Source organism: Coenobita brevimanus, chromosome 84, assembly GCF_032717465.1.
Source record: "Coenobita brevimanus isolate Jiangsu-jjx chromosome 84, ASM3271746v2, whole genome shotgun sequence".
Lineage (NCBI taxonomy): Eukaryota > Metazoa > Arthropoda > Malacostraca > Decapoda > Coenobitidae > Coenobita > Coenobita brevimanus.
Genome location: NC_137037.1, coordinates 25,098,906 through 25,115,343, shown reverse-complemented (window position 1 = coordinate 25,115,343; position 16,438 = coordinate 25,098,906). Strand labels below are relative to the sequence as shown.

Genomic DNA, 16,438 nt, shown 5'->3' with positions numbered 1-16,438 from the left:
CTTCATGTAAGCCTCGTGCAGCTGCAACACTCAAGCCTCTGGTTCTTTTCAATGCCTTTATTGCATCAGTTACTTTTCTTCCTTGTGTCACTCTACTTTCAACTTCTTTTGCACATTTTCCTCTCTTTTCTATCACAGTACCCAGGTATTTGAACTCTCTCACCAATTCCAGTCTCTCTCCATTCACTGTAACATCACACTGGGAGTCACCTTCTCTCTCAATCACCATCACTTTACTCGTTTCTACATTTTCTCACAAGGCACAATGCTTACAGTCATCAGCAAAACTCTGCACTAGCCTACCAAGTTCTTGTCCGGTACCGTACTTGCAAGCAGTAGTGCATCATCAGCATACGACAAATCCATCACTGTTCATTACCAACGCCATCCCTCTCTCCATTACTCATTTTTCTAATTCTCTCATCACCCCATCCATATATATATTGAATAACCATGGGGACATCGCACAACCTTGTCGTACATCCACACGGATTGTGAACCATTCACTTAGATGCCCATTAACCCTTACACATATAAAAACTCTTGATGCCACCTAGCAGCTTACCATCTACACCGTACACGCGCAGAACTTTCCACAATCCTTCTCTGTCCACTTTGTCATATGCTGTTTCCAGATCCATGAATGCCATAAACACCTCATGGTCCTTCTCACAAACCTTCTCTGTTATCTGTCTCTGCAAATATTTGATCCACACATTCTCTGCCATTCCTAAAGCCACCCTGTTCATCACTCACTAGGACTCCTGATATCTCTTACTTTCTCCATAATAATTCTTCCATATACCTTCCCTACCACACTCAATAAACTCTTCCATATACCTTCCCTACCACACTCAATAAACTTATGCCACAATAATTCTTGCACTCACTTTGCTCACCTTTATTTTTGTACAGGAGTACAGTCACAGTCTTTTTCCACTCTGCTGGCACAGTTTCACTCATCCATGCCTTCTTACGTATCTCCAACAAGCACACTCTCTCCACTACACTTAAGCATCACTGCATACACCTCATCAACCCCATCTGCTTTCCCATTTTTCAGCTGCTTCACAGCGCTCTTCAGCTGTACGAGTGTCACGTCTCCTGGCACTGCATTCCTTCTCTGCACACCCCCAGAACCAATCATGTTTATGGCTGCTCTGCTTTCTCTATTCCCATTCATCAGGTTTTCTAAATATTCTTTCCATGTGGTCCTTACTTCATCCCCATGGGCTAATGATCTACCACCTACATCCTTCACAGCATCACATTTCTTTCCGCTTTCATTTCTACATTTCCGCACCTCTTTCCAGAATAACTTCCTATTTTCAGAGTAGTTCGCATTCATTTTTCTTCCTAGATCATCATTTACCTCCTTCTTTTTGCTTTTCACTAGTCTCTTTACGTGCTTCTTGCTCTCAATATATTCAGCTCTTATTTCATCTGAACCCCTGCCCTGTAACCACTTAGCCACTTCTTCCTCTTTTCCTCCACCGCTGTCCTAACTTCCTCATCCCACCATCCCGTACCTTTCTTCTTTGTTGTTACTCTTGCCACACCACACACTGCTTTAGCATTCCTAACTAAGCAGTCCCTATATGCATTCCACAGTCTGTCCAGATCCATTTCATTCCAATTCACTGAATCTAACTCGTCCTCTACTTTGGTCCTGTAATCATCTGCCATTTCTTTGATCCTCAGCTTCTCAACTTTCAGTCTTTTTCCCTGACTGCTCCTCTCTCTCCTGATCCACCTCACTCCTCTCAGCTTGATCTTGCATACCACAATCATATGATCTGATAGACCTCCACATCGTCCTCTCACAGCCCTAATATCAGCAACAATTCCCATCATTGACCTCTCTGCGAGCACGTAATCAGTCAGGCTTCTTTCAACATGATCCCCGTTCCCTCTATACCATGTATATGTATGTGCATTATTGTATTTGAAATACAAGTTACAAATGCACAACTTCCTCTCCTGACACATATCCTTTAATCGATTCCTATTATAATTTTCTCTTGGTACTCCATAACAACCCATTATGTCATCCTCAGGACCAGTGCCTGCTCTTCCATTCATATCCCCCATTATGATCACTTTATAGCTCCAGGGTATTTCTCCCACTACTTCATCCAGCTCATCCCAAAACTTGTCTTTCTCTCTCTCACTCCCGTCCTCACATGGTGCATATGCTAAAATCACTGCCACTTTCACCTTCTCAAACTTGAACTTGACCTACATACACCTTGAGCTGACACATTTGCAGTCTCTCATTCCACTCTGCCACACCTCATTCATCAACAAAGCAACTCCTTCCTTGCATCTTCCTTGCCCGTTCATTCCTGATCTTACACATTTCACACCCTCCCACTCCTCCACTTCACACCCTTTCGTCTTTGTTTCACACACTGCCATCACGTCATATCTTGCACTCAACTACATTCACCACTTCCACCCTCTTGCTCTCCTCTTTCACACCTCTCACATTCCACATGGCCATGCAAATCCGCCCATTTGGTTGGGGCCCTGGGCAGGTATTGGATCCTCCGAGGCTCTCTGAAACGACTGCCATGATTAAGTGATTTTGGATAGGGGAATCAGGGAGACAGTTAACCTTGCCAGAAACCCTGGTTATATGGTTACCACCCAGCTTAGTAAATGGTTTCCTGGGTACCGGAAACCATTTGGCTTGTCACTCAGTGTAGAGATCATATGGCATCTCTGTGTTGAGTGAGTGCATGATGGGCGTCCCCATCCACCTCTACAACAGGTGCGTAGCACCCATCTAGCAACAACCTCTCACCCCGTCTCTTTCCAGGTCTCTAATGCACGAGTTAATTGTTACTCCCAGTCCTTCATTTATGCAACAGGCCCTATTAACCTAACATAATATGACCAAATGTAAACTAACACAGTCTAACCTAACACAGTGAATGGTTAGCGGATGAATAAGTTTCGGGTCTTAATTGACCCTCTGCCCTGTGTAGGATGTATAATTAACCCTCCTCCACCTACTGGCTCCCTTCAACCTCTGCTCTTCACTGCACTGTTGGATCTTTATCGCTTGTCTATCGCTACTTCAATGGTCACTGCTCTTCTGAACTATCTGCTTGCATCCCTCCACCTGTACGACGGGCGCGTAGTACTCATCTTGCAACAGACTCTCATTCTGTTTCTGTCCAACTCTCTAATGCAAGAGTTAACTGTTACTCAGAGTCCTTCATTTATGCAACAGGTCATCTCTTGAACTGTCTCGCTCTGTCTATATTGCTTCCTATGATCTCCATCTTTCAGACGCAGTGTGTCCAGGCATCTCAAAGTGATTGGATCTTGAATTTGGCTCTCTCTTGTATTGTTTTTGTCTTTTTCTTGGAAGGAACAGTATGTGGGCTCCTGGTTTTTGGTTCCTTCTTCCTAGCAAAAAAAACAGCAACAACAAACCTAACTTTGTGCTCTTGAGTAACATGTTATTTTTGCAGGATGTGGGTGTCCGGAATGAATTATACAATCTTTAGTAACATAAATGATACTGGCAATTCTCCAGAATCTGGACATCATAAATGGATTTACTATCTATCTATCTATCCATCTATGGCCCGATGCTCTAATCCCGCAGAGGATGGCCGCAGACAAAACGCCTCCAAGTCTCTCTGTCACCCACTATTTGACTACCCTCCCCCCAACTCACCCCCCCTCCCTCATATACCTCTCAACTCCATCCCTCCACCTCATCCTCGGTCTACCCCTCCCTCTCCCTCCCTCCACCTCACCTATATACACCCTCTTAGTCAGTCTTTCATTCTCCATTCTCTCCACATGTCCAAACCACCTCAGTGTATTTTGCCTAATCTTCTCAACCACATCCACTTCCACCCCACAACGTTCCTTCACTTCTTCATTCATCATGGATTTACAATTACTGTATATATATATATATATATACTGTATATATATATATATATCTATCTATCTATCTATTGCCAGACGCCTCAATCCCGTTTGGGGTGGCCACAAACAAATCGCCTCCAAGTCGCCCTGTCCCCCGCCATTTCACTACCCTGCTCCCAACTCACACCCCCCTCTCTCATATACCTCTCCACCCCATCCCTCCATCTCATCCTCGGTCTCCCCCTCCCTCTTCCACCCTCCACCTCGCTCACATACACTCTCTTCGTCAGTCTTTCACCCTCCATCCTCTCCACATGGCCAAACCACCTCAGTGTGTTCCTCACAACGCTTCCTATCACATCCACATCAACACCACAACGCTCCTTTATATCCTCATTCGTCAGCCTGTCTCTCCACGTGACTCCACAAGCTCCTCTTAAATAACTCATTTCCACTGCTCTCACTCTTGACTTGTGTCCTTCCAACAACGTCCAAGCTTCACTTCCGTACGTTAGAGTTGGTATCACAATACTGTCATTTAGTAACTTTTTTACTTCCATGCTCACTTCCCTGTTTCTTATCACTGCTGGTTAGGGTGGTTATGGCCATGTATGTGGGTGCTCACACCCAGGTGAGAGTGAATGGAGATTTGAGTGATGAGTTTTCCGTGAATGTTGGTGTGCATCAGGGGTCAGTCTTGAGTCCCATGTTGTTTATCACGGTACTTGAAGCCCTTTCACGTGACTTTAGAAACGGACTCCCGTGGGAGTTGTTGTATGCTGATGATTTGGTGTTGATTGCAGAGAATGAAAGGGAGGCGGAGGAAAGGTTTAGGAAGTGGAGAGATGGTATGGGGCAAAAGGGTTTAAGGGTAAATACAGATAAAACAAAGGTGATGATATCTAGGGTTGGTGGCAGTACTGTCAAAGACGAGGGAGAGTGGCCATGTGCAGTTTGCCACAAGTGCGTGGGAAGTAATTCCATCTTGTGCGGTGTTTGTGATAAATGGGTACATAAGAGATGTAGTGGTATCAGAGGTAGACTGCGAGATAATGCTGATTTTATGTGTACGGCGTGCCGGGGTAAGCAGGTGGAGATTGTCAGACGTGAAAGGATTGAACTTGCTGGTGAATCTCTTGAGTGTGTGGAAGAGTTTTGTTATTTGGGAGACATGTTGTGTGCTGGAGGTGGGGCTGGAGCTAGCTCTGTGGCTAGGGTGAGAAGTGTTTGGAAGAAGTTCAGGGAGCTCTTGCCTCTCCTGACATTGAGAGGGCTCTTCCTATGTGCTAAAGGGTCTTTGTATGCAGCATGTGTTAGGAATGTAATGCTGTATGGTAGTGAGACCTGGGCAGTAAAGGAGGAGGATATTTGCCGGCTCAGACGTACAGAAATGACAATGATTAGGTGGATGTGCAGTGCGTCCCTGCGTCCAAGGCCTGGAGGGGCTGGGTTCACATATTTCTTGTAAGATCTCAGAATTAAATTCTCCTCCATTATCACTTATTAGTACCTTTGGGGTAGTAAAGCGACATATTACATTATCTGTTATTGCCTTTGCTACTGTCTCTGCTGTTTTATCTTTAATTGGAGCTAAAATGACATAACGAGAAAAATGATCCGTTGCTACGAATAAGTATAGGTTATTATTGTATGATAATGGCATCTTGAGTAAATCAACAGCGACAACGTCCCATGGTTGATGTGGTACAGGGTAATTACCCATCGGTGCAGGTGTGTTTCGCACATGATTCGCATCTGTCTATATGATTGTTTATATCTTTTCGTAATGAAGGCCAGTAATGTAACAGCTGGGCTTGGTTGAATGTCTTATCCTTTCCAGGATGTCCTGTATGTGGGCTGTCGTGTATCATTCGTAATACTTGGGGTATCATGTCATTAGGTACTACCAACTGGTTAGTATTTCTTTGGCGTTTTGGTTGTTTAGAGTTAATCTTGTATAATGTATTATTGACCATTGCCAACGGCCATGCCACGTTGAGTACACCGCTTCCCGTCCGATCAGCGAAGTTAAGCAACGTTGGGTCTGGTTAGTACTTGGATGGGTGACCACCTGGGAACACCAGATGCTGTTGGCATCCCTACGTGTCAAGTGGGGTTGGTGGAGGATTAGTGCCCCTCCCTGTAAAACAATTAACTCTAAGCCCTTGACCACCCCGTTTGGGATACATGGCGTCTGGCAATGGATGGACCATTGTGAATTGTTCGAGTGGGACATGCAGTTTGGGTAATTGTATGTCATCTCCACTTTCTAACTTGTATATAACTTTAGACCATATTGGGTCAAGTCTTTGTGCCTTTGCGATATCCTCGTGGTTTGGGATATTTCCTTTGAGATCTAACACCGCGACCTGAATTGTGTTCGGGTTCCTAGATAATGCGTCAGCTACTATGTTCATTTTACCTTGTATATAATGAATTTGTACATTGTAGTTTTCAACTGTACATTTCCATCTTGCTCTCCTCCCAGAAAGGAGTTTTTCTTTAAACATACCCACCAGTGGTTTATGGTCGGTGAATAAGTGGATTTCGTAACCATATACCAAATCTCGAAACTTTTGTAATGCAAAAACCACTGCAAGTGCCTCTAAGTCTGTAGTGCAATAATTTTTCTCTGCACCTCTTGTTTGTCTGCTGGCAAATGCAATTGGTTGATTTTTTCCTCTTTTATCTTCCTGCATCAGTACAGCCCCTAATCCTTTAAATGATGCATCTGTACAAATAAGAAATGATTTTGTGTAATCTGGATATGCTAAACAAGGTGCATTTGTTAGTTTAATTTGTAGATTGTTAAATGCCCTTTTTTGTTCTTCTTCCCATTAGAATACAGCATCTTTTTTGAGTAGTTGGAATAGAGGAAGGGCTATATGAGAGAACTGTGGTACGAATGACCTATAGTACCCAGCCAAACCTAAAAATTGTCTAACTTCGTCAGTCGTAGTGGGTTCAGGAAAATCTCTCACTGCCTGTATTTTGTCATCAGTGGTGTGAATACCATCAGAACTTAATTTGTGGCCTAAGAAATTTATTTCCTTAAAGCAAAATTTGCATTTGGAAAGTTTAATTTTTAAACCAGCATCACTAAGCTTTTGTAAGAGTAAGTCTAATTTCCTGAGATGATCCTTAATATTCTTTGTTGTGATTATAATATCGTCAAGATAAACAAATATTCCTTGTCCTAAAATTCCGGACAATATGTAATTCATAAGACGCTGGAATGTGCATGGGGCTGTCCTCAGTCCCATTGGCATTCTTGTATATTGATAATGGCCTTTGTTTGTTGAAAAGGCAGTGTATTTACATGACTCCTTCGATACTGGAATCTGATAATAGCCGTTTAGGAGATCGATGGTCGAGAATATATTATTCTCAGGACCAATATTCTGTAGAACGTCGCTTAGCAATGGCATGGGAAATCTGTCTGGGATTGTGTGATTATTTAGTTTACGGTAATCTACTACCGCACGCATTTCTCAATTTCGTTTGGGCACGAAGAATAATGGGGCATTCCACGGGGAGACTGAAGGCTCAATAATTCCAAGTTTTAACATTTCATCGACATACTGATTTGCAAGTTTACGTTGGGAGTGTGGTATGCGGTAGGCTGGTACGAAAATTGATGGTGTTTCTGGGTGCACATTAATCATGTGATTAATCAAGTTAGTACACCCTAATTGTTCTCCGGGCAATGCTACGGTGTCCCTGTGTGTTTCTAGCAGGGTTAACAAATCATTTTCTTCATCAAATTCACCTGAGTGAATTAAATTCTCTTTTATTCTTTCTCTATCCGTAGATTTTATCTCACTTGTCACTCCAGCTATAACTATTTCCTTCACAGGGACAGGACATTTTTCAATATTAACTATGCAAGTACCCTTTTTCAACTGAACTTCCCCATTCATGTGATTAATTATGAATATCTGAGTTTGCCCTTCGTCGTTCGTATGACATATCGGTAATGCGTTTTCTACTGACAATCCCTTTACTTTACATAATTCTTCTAAGACAAGAACAGTACTATTCCGTAATTTGCTCTTTATGGTAACTTTCATGTAGGAATTAGGTGGTATAACTAAATCATTAGTGAGATGGGCTGGAAAAATTGATAAATCAGTACTGTTATCTGGGTCACTAATTCTGAAGGATGGGGTTGGTGGTGGGAGTGGATCTATACACTCATCTGTTTGTGTATACTGTATTTGTTTAAGCCTTTAATATTACCAATTCTTTTTGGCTCTCTTTTACCAATCAGTGAGGGCTCTGAAGGTATTTCCTCTATGAATTCATTGTCAAAGTCTATTCCATTCATTTGTGGGAGTATGGTTATGTTCTCAGCTCTCATGGATCTTAAGCCCAGTAACATATGAGCTTTAATTGCTAAGTTTTCAATGATATAGAAAAATGCAGAGAATGGTCTTGTAGTCTGTGTGAAACTGATATTTAATCTTATCATACCTTTCACTGTAATTTGTTGTCCATCTACCGTATATAAATCTAAATCAGCTTCATCCAGAAAAGTTACTTTCTTTTTATTTTTAAGAATTCTATTTAGTTCATCATGTATTATTAAGTTCACTGGAGAGCCTGTATCTAAAAATAAGGAAACGTTTTGATCCTCACATACAGCTGGTATCAAGATACACTCATTTCCCAACATGCCTCCCATGTGAATTTTAGACTTGTTTTTCTTTACATTTGTTCGTTTTTTGTCATGACTTGGTCTTCCCCCGATTTGAACATAGACACAATTTTTTCTACTGTTTTGCAGTTACTGGTCCAGTGCCCTTGGTTATCTATGATGCCTATAGTAAGGACCAAATCCTTGTGTCTTTTGTCTATCCTCTTTTGCTTTGATAAAGCATTCATACCTTGTGTGTCCTGGTTTTGCACAATAATGACATAGAATGGACCTATCCCTTGACTGTGACCTACGATGTGATTTCCCATAAGTAGTGTTGTTTATAGCGCGAGACCTGCTCGGGCTGCGCGAAAACTTATGAAACTGCCTGTAGCATGGCGTCTGTGATCGAGGCCTTGTCATGTTTGGTTGTTTGGTCTGCCTGCTTTCGGGTCGCGATCGATTTTGTTCTCTGTTTGGGGTCGGTGTAGATGTTTTCACAGTTGATACTGTCTCAGGTACCCTCATTCTACCAGAATGTGCATGTGTATCGACCATACCTGCTTTACTGCACTGCATCTCTACCTCGTTCATTAAGTCTAGCAAGCACATTCCTGGGGTGTACGCGATCGTCTTGGCAATCTTAAGGGTCCTATCAGGTAATTTACACAAGGCAGCTACATAACCAATGATGTCCATGACGAGGTCTGGGGACATCTTTCCATCATCTGTTATCCAATTTGAGTTTTCCAAAGTAACTAACAATGTTCTTTTGATTGTGGAGACATCAGCAGTTGTTTCACTGAGCACATGGTTTGTAGTGTGCTCCCTTACAAGCTCTACAATTTTATGTAATTCTGGAATTATACCTGGCAAGAAGTTCATACCTCCAGAAAATTTCTTCCAAAATTCAGTATTAAATTCATCATATGTCCTAGCCTTATGGAGCTTATCTGAGCGCAGTAAACTGCTTGCTGGACATCTTTCCTGGCTTATGCAAGATGAAAAAATAGCAATTTTCTCTTGTTCATCTAGTATGTGGCGCTTGATGAACATTTGTTCGCACTGACTGACTAATGAAATGACATCAATGCGATCTTTGTCTGTGCCAGAGAATTTTGGGGCAGTTTTATCCTCGTGATACACAAACACTTGAGGTGTGGTTGTTAGATCAGCGGTATTTGTTTCTTGATTCATTTTCACTGTTTGCTCTGTTAATTCAACTTGGACTTGTTTATTGTTGTGTGAGGGAATGGTGGAATATGTACGACCGGACCGGTGAACCCTGTTAAGTATATTGGCATACGTGTGCAAGTCAGCGACAAAGTCAGCACTTGCTACGTCAGAGGGGGTTTCCCAGTCATCATCTGAAACTGCCGTATTTGTTTCTTTGTCTTTAGTTTGTGGTGAGGTTTGTACAAGGGGTGGGTTGCCTTGATGCTCTCTTAATTGTGAGTCTGTTGTTGTGGCAAATTGTGTCATCTGGTATTAACGTGGGTGGTGGCGAAAATATTCCTGTCATTAAGATATGGTGTTATGAAATACCGTACGCCTTTTGTTTATTTATGTCCTAACAAAATAGATGAGTAAATAAGTTGAAATAAATGATAGTGAGTGTATAAGTGTATATATGGAAATAAGTGTATATATGGAAATAAGTAAAAAAAGTTGAATATAGCTAATTTTAGCACTGAGAAGAAATGAGTAAGTATAATTTTACCCACTTGATACAGATCGTAGAGGTGTGTTGATACAAAAGTCAATCTCGGAAAAAAAATGCAGGTTTGATTGAAGATCTCTTGATAATTCTAGTGCTGTGTTGATGGACAACATTACTTAGGAAATTCCATGGCCTGGTGCTTGTGGTGGTTAACAGCTGTCCCAGGCAAACCTCAGCATAGAATGTCGAATTTCCAACTCAACTGTGGAAATAAATGAGTATGAGTAGGAGCTATGTGAATAATGAGTAATGAGTAGTGGGTGAGAAGTGCCTGGTGTCAGTCACACGTTGCTTGGCGTGGCAGACTCGCGTTGTGATGTCATCTCAGCACATGGTGACGTCGGCTTCCCACACTGGTAGCTGTGGTGAATACTGAGTAGCGATGCTTAAGCTGGGTGAGGAAAGGTGAGTAAGTCGCGTTATAAATGTGGCTCTGGTGTTTTGCTGCTTGTCTTGACCTCTGCGTCAGCGAGGGAGGTTGGGTGGAAGAGAGTGGTAAGGGTTAGTTAGCTTGTTGCTTTAATATTTCCTTTTCTTTACTTGCTTTGTTTTTTATTCTTCTTGCTGCTGCTTGAAGTTACGTGAAGATTATAGAGTTGTTTTGTAGACTTGTAGGCTATTTGCATTGTAGGCTGGACATTGTAGGAATTCACTGTAGAACTGAAGTTAATCTTGTAGAGTGTCGCCTGCTTTTGTAGAAATTCACTGTTGATTCGAAGACGAGGTGCGTTCTTTTCGCTGCTACCAAATGTCATAAAAAGACTTTGTAGTTACTTGTAGAGAAGTTATATATATTAGACTTGTGGACGAGCGGTTGTTATACTTGAGTTGTTTGTAAGTAGATAATCTTGGTTCCCATTTGTCATGCAATGACAGGAGAGATAAAGAAGAGTATGGGACTATTTTTATTTGTCTTGGAAATATTAACAAGTCTCTCACACACGAGTGAGTATAAGTAGAGTCCCTGTCTCTCTGTCTCGCTCTCTCTCTCTCTCTCTTCCAAGTTGCTAAGCCTTTCTCCCCACTACCTGCCGATTCTATGGCCTCTCTTCTTCTGAGCTCTCTTTCCTAAATTCTGGTGAAACAGGGGTCGTGTCACATGTGTTCACTGTGGTTGGAAAGTTCTAGAAGCCTGTGTGTGAGTATGTGTGTATGTGTGTGTATGGTCACTAGGCTTTGTTCACCTGCTGTTTCGCTGACAAACTAATTGCATCATCTCCTGACTTGCTACTTCCTAATCTGTCGTCAGCTTTTCCTCAGTTTAACTTGCAAGATCATTTCCCATTCCCAGGCTCGCATAGAGCTGTCTATCTGTCTATTTATCTATCTATCTATTATGATTTGTAAATATAATATGGACTCATAACAGTGGCACGAAAGACAAAAGCATACATTGAATGGATGAGAAATAGGGGTGTGGAAGAATTTGAGAGGCGGAAGAGAGAGTTATATTTAGAAAGGAAGAGAGAGGTGAAAAGATTATTGAGAGAAAGTATGAATAGAGTGGATGAGGAATTTGGAAGGAATTTGAGTGTAAAGTGGAGGGACTGTAAGAAAATGTTCTGGAAAGAGGTGAAGAGAGTAAGACAGGGTGGCAGTGAAGTTAGCAGGGGAGTGAAAGATAAAAATGGTATATTACAAGTGGATAAGGGAGAAAAAGTGAGCAGATGGAGAGAACACTTTAAGGAATCGTTGAACATAGAGGATGGATGTAATGGTTTTCTTGGTGTTGAAAATTATTTTGGATAATCCTACATATGTTTTGATACCAAAATATGGCAGAATGACCGGAAAACACTGCCAAAATAAGGAGGGGTACTGTACGTGCAGTAGTGTTTAGGTAGGACGTTTTTGGTTTTCAGTGGTTTTTCTGCATGGTTTTCTTGGTGTTTACCATTTCTTTGGATATTCCTATGTGTGTTTTGATGTCTAAATATACCTGAATGACCAAAAAAAATTGCCAAATTAAGCATAGATACTGTACAAATAGGATAGGTATAGGTTGGAGGTGGGTATAGGTAGGGTCTGGGTATGGTATGGGAATAGTGTTCATTATACGCATGTTGCCACTTCCTGGACATGCCTTTGGCTCTATTATGTCCGGATAAATGAGGGATTACTGTGTATCAAGTAAAAGTAGCAGTCAGAGAAAATACAATATATAGATTTGCTTCACTTTGTTACCAGAAATATGCTGGCACCCACAGGCTGGTCACCTGGAGCAAATGGCGATTCATGTCAATGCTACCAACCGTCTGTGTAACAGAAAGCAGAGCACACCAAAACTTGAGCCTTTCAGCACATGTTTTCACCAACTTTCACAACACGGCTTTTGTCTTTGTACAGTCTGTTTATTATATTTTTCTCATCATCATCATCATCATCATCCAATCTTATGTTGCCCCATGAGGAACATAGGAGCCCGGGGCTAGGTAAGTTGGTCTTGACATTTAAGATGAGAGTGTCCAGCCTCACTCATCCCTGAGTGACATTATGTGAGCAGTAAACCCCAACCATCCCTTGGATATAAACCTTCGCTGGCTCAATCCAATTGGAGTGCCTTAACCCGCCCCGTCCCGTCGACGTATGGGTACGTTGCAACGATTTGCATTTGCCAGTCCCGGCGACGTACCAGTACGTCGTGCAATTGCAAGGTCCCTAATTTGCACAATTTTCAACTTTCGCGCGTGATTTTTCGTATGTATACATGGGAGATGGGTGAGAGCTAGGAGGGTTAGGTGTGGCAGGGAGGTTTTGAAAGTGAGTGAGTTGGATAAAAGAGAGAAAAAGATAGAGTATCAGGAGAAATTGAAAGATGAGTGGAACGCAGTGAAAGATCGGGAAAATGGCAGCGTGGAGGAGGAATGGCAGTTGTTTAAGAGTGCTGTGGTGGGGCATGCAGAAGAGGTATGTGGTGTGAGACGTGTGGGTGGTGGTGTAAGAAAAGGAAGTGAATGGTGGTGCGAGGAAGTAAGTATGGCTGTGGCTGAGAAGAGACGGGCATATGAAGTGTGGCTGCAGAGAAAGGATGAGATGTCATATGAAAGGTATAAGGAAAAGAGGAATAGAGCGAGAAGGGCTGTGCGTGATGCTAAAGTGGCAGCAGATGAGAGGTGGGGTAGGCGGCTGACAGAGAATTTTCAACAGAATAAGAAAATGTTTTGGAAGGAGGTGAAAAGGGTGCGAAAGGGAGAATCTGGGAAGGAAGAAACGAGTAAAAGCAGAGGATGGAAGGATGTTAATTGAGATGGATGCAGTAAGGAAGAGATGGGCAGCAGTATTTTGAAAGATTGTTAAATGTAGAGGAGGAAAGGGTGGCTGAGATTGTGGCGGATGGAAGGGTGCAAGGAATAAATGTGTTGGGAGAGTTGAATGATTCTTTGATCACGAAGGAAGAAGTGGAGAAGGCAGTAAAGGATATGAAAACAGGGAAAGCTGCAGGTATGGATGGGTGTGCTGTGGAATGCCTGAAGAGGTGGGTGGAGTGACTATTGTTGACTGGTTATTAAAGATTGTTGAATGTGTGCTTTGAGAAAGGCATGGTGCCAATTGACTGGGCAAGTGCTTGTGTGGTCCCGTTGTATAAAGGCAAAGGGTGATAAGTATGAATGTACTAGCTTTAGGGGTATAAGTCTGTTGAGTGTTGTAGGTAAAGTGTATGGTAGAGTGTTAATTATGAGAGTTAGAGAGGGTACAGAGGAGTAATTAGTGATGAGCAGTGTGGCTTTAGGAGAGGGAGGGGATGCGTTGATCAGGTGTTTGCTGTGAGACAAGTGTGTGAAAAGTATTTAGCGAAAGGCAAGGATGTGTTCTGGGCATTTATGGATTTAGAGAAAGCGTATGATAGAATTGATAGGGAGGCTTTGTGGACTGTTTTAAGATTGTATGGACTTGATGGTAGGTTACTAAAAGGGGTGAAAAGTTTTTATATAAATAGTAGAGCGTGTGTAAGAGTGGGAAATGCTGTGAGTGATTGGTTTCCTGTGAGAGTGGGGCTGCGACAGGGATGTGTGATGTCGCCTTGGTTGTTTTAATATTTACATGGATGGTGTTGTAAGGGAGGTGAATGCAAGAGTTTTAGGTGGTCTGAGTCTGGTAAATGTTGATGGAGGAGAGTGGAATCTGAAGCAGCTGCTGTTTGCAGATGATACTGCACTGGTGACTGATTCAGAGGAGAGATTGAGACAGTTGGTAGAGGAGTTTGGAAGAGGTGTGTGAAAGAAGGAAATTGAAAGTAAATGAGAATAAGAGTAAAGTGATGAAGTGTACGAGGTTGATAGATGGTAGGGGGATGAATATAGTTTTGAATGGTGAGTTGCTTGAGGAGGTAGATTGTTTTAAATATCTAGGGTCACATGTTGCTGTGGATGGAAGAAATAGATGCAGAAGTGAAGTTTAGAATAAATGAAGTAGGAAAGGTGCTGGGAGGAATGAAAAAAGTGTTTAAATGTCGTTCGCTTAGAATGGATGTAAAGAGAAGGCTGTATGAGGGTGTTGTGGTACCGACTGCATTATATGGGGCTGAAACATGGAATGTGGGTGTAGCAGAGAGGGAAAAGTTTGAATGTAATGGAGATGAGATGTCTGAGGGAGTATGTGTGGAGTGACGCGTTATGGATCGAGTGCGAAATGATGAAGTGCGAAGGAGAACTGGAGTCGTTTGGGAGATGGCTGGGAGAGTTTAGCAGAGGGTGTTGCAATGGTTTGGGCATATGGAGAGAATGGATAATTTACGATTGGTGGAAAAGATAACTTGAGATCTGATGTGAGAGGAGTAAGGCTGAGAGGGGAGACCACGAATAGGATGGATGGACAGTGTGAAGAGAGCGCTGGATGCGAGAGGGATGTCTGTTGAGCAAGGAAGAGTGGCTGTGCGTGACAGAAATAAATGGAGAGAAATTGTGAATGAATAAGTGATGACGCAGCCCTGAGGGGATATTCTCCCGCATTTGGTCTGATCAGCTAGTCAGGTCAGGTGCGGGTAAGGGGATGGGTCTGTTATGATGTGGCAGGGGTAAACCAGTTCTGCTGTCGGGCCCTGCTGCGGATGTCACTGATTGCATTGCGCAGTTGACCCTTGTGCGGTGTGATGCGGTGAGGATCTGTCCGTTCTCCCCTTTGGGGCTAAGATGCGAATGAATGTGTTTGAATGGATGAGTAAATGGAGAGTGAGTCGTCCTGTCTCGGCTACCTCCCTTTCCTTGGGGGAAGCAGCCTAGGTATATAGATAGATAGATACACGGGACACCTTCCTCTATTCCTCTACAAGATGCCAAGCAGGGACAATGCCTTACACCGCATAACCTCCCCCCTCCCCCCCTCACGCCATTGTCTTGGCAAAGGACCTGTTACCAGTGACCTGGCTAGTAAAGATATTCAGGGCCAAAGTGATTCCCCAATCGATGACAATGTGGAGGACAATGTTTACATAGCATTAGAAGAAGAAACAGCCAGAAATAATGATCAGGTAATGTGGTAAAAAAAGGTCAGGTATGGTGATTAGTTAGTGAGTGAAACAATGCTTATAATGCCTTTATTACTGCTTGAAAATCAATATACTCTCATACTACATATACATTCGTACCAAGTAAATAAATAAATACCGTTTATGAGTGGATAAAATAGTTACCCTCCCATAGAACTCGTTTTCTTTGGTGCCAGCATGTTAGAAAACCCACTCAGGTAAGGAGGAACTCCTACCTGGATTGGGTACTTTAAACCTCAGATGAGCGATTTCTCTATGAATTTTCGATGTTTCTCACCAAAAGCGAAGGTTTTAGCCAAAAAAAAAAATTTCGAAAATACCTCGGGACTGGGGGATGTCGGAGGTGCGGAAAACCTCGGGACATGACGGGTTAATTACCCACTAAACCACCAGGCACCAAAATTTGGTTATATGATTACCACTCAGAATAGTAAATGGTTTCCTGGTGTACAGGAAATCATTTGGCTTGTCACTCATTGTAGAGTCACCCACATTCAGAAGGAAGTGGAAAGAATGAAGGAAAGAGAGACAGAAGAGGGAGTGTAAAGTCACCCGTAGGCAGAAGGACGATGAAAGAATGAAGGAAAGAAAGACAGGATAGGATGAAGGAGAGGAAAAGGCAGACACCTGAGGGCAGCACTACATCGAGTGGGTGGATGGTGAGCGCCCCCACCTCTTCTGTTTAATTAAATTTCTTGTAAGAAAT

At 42.5% G+C, this 16,438-nt stretch overlaps 1 protein-coding gene and 1 non-coding gene across 3 annotated transcripts in view; both read left to right on the top strand.

Moving 5' to 3' along the window:
- Positions 1-16,438, top strand: part of LOC145410222 (GTP-binding protein 10) — a 364,639-nt gene that overhangs the window by 128,955 nt on the left and 219,246 nt on the right. The window lies entirely within an intron of this gene.
- Positions 5,869-5,987, top strand: LOC145410255 (5S ribosomal RNA). The gene has a single exon (XR_013899224.1). It is a non-coding gene; the product is annotated as a 5S ribosomal RNA (ribosomal RNA).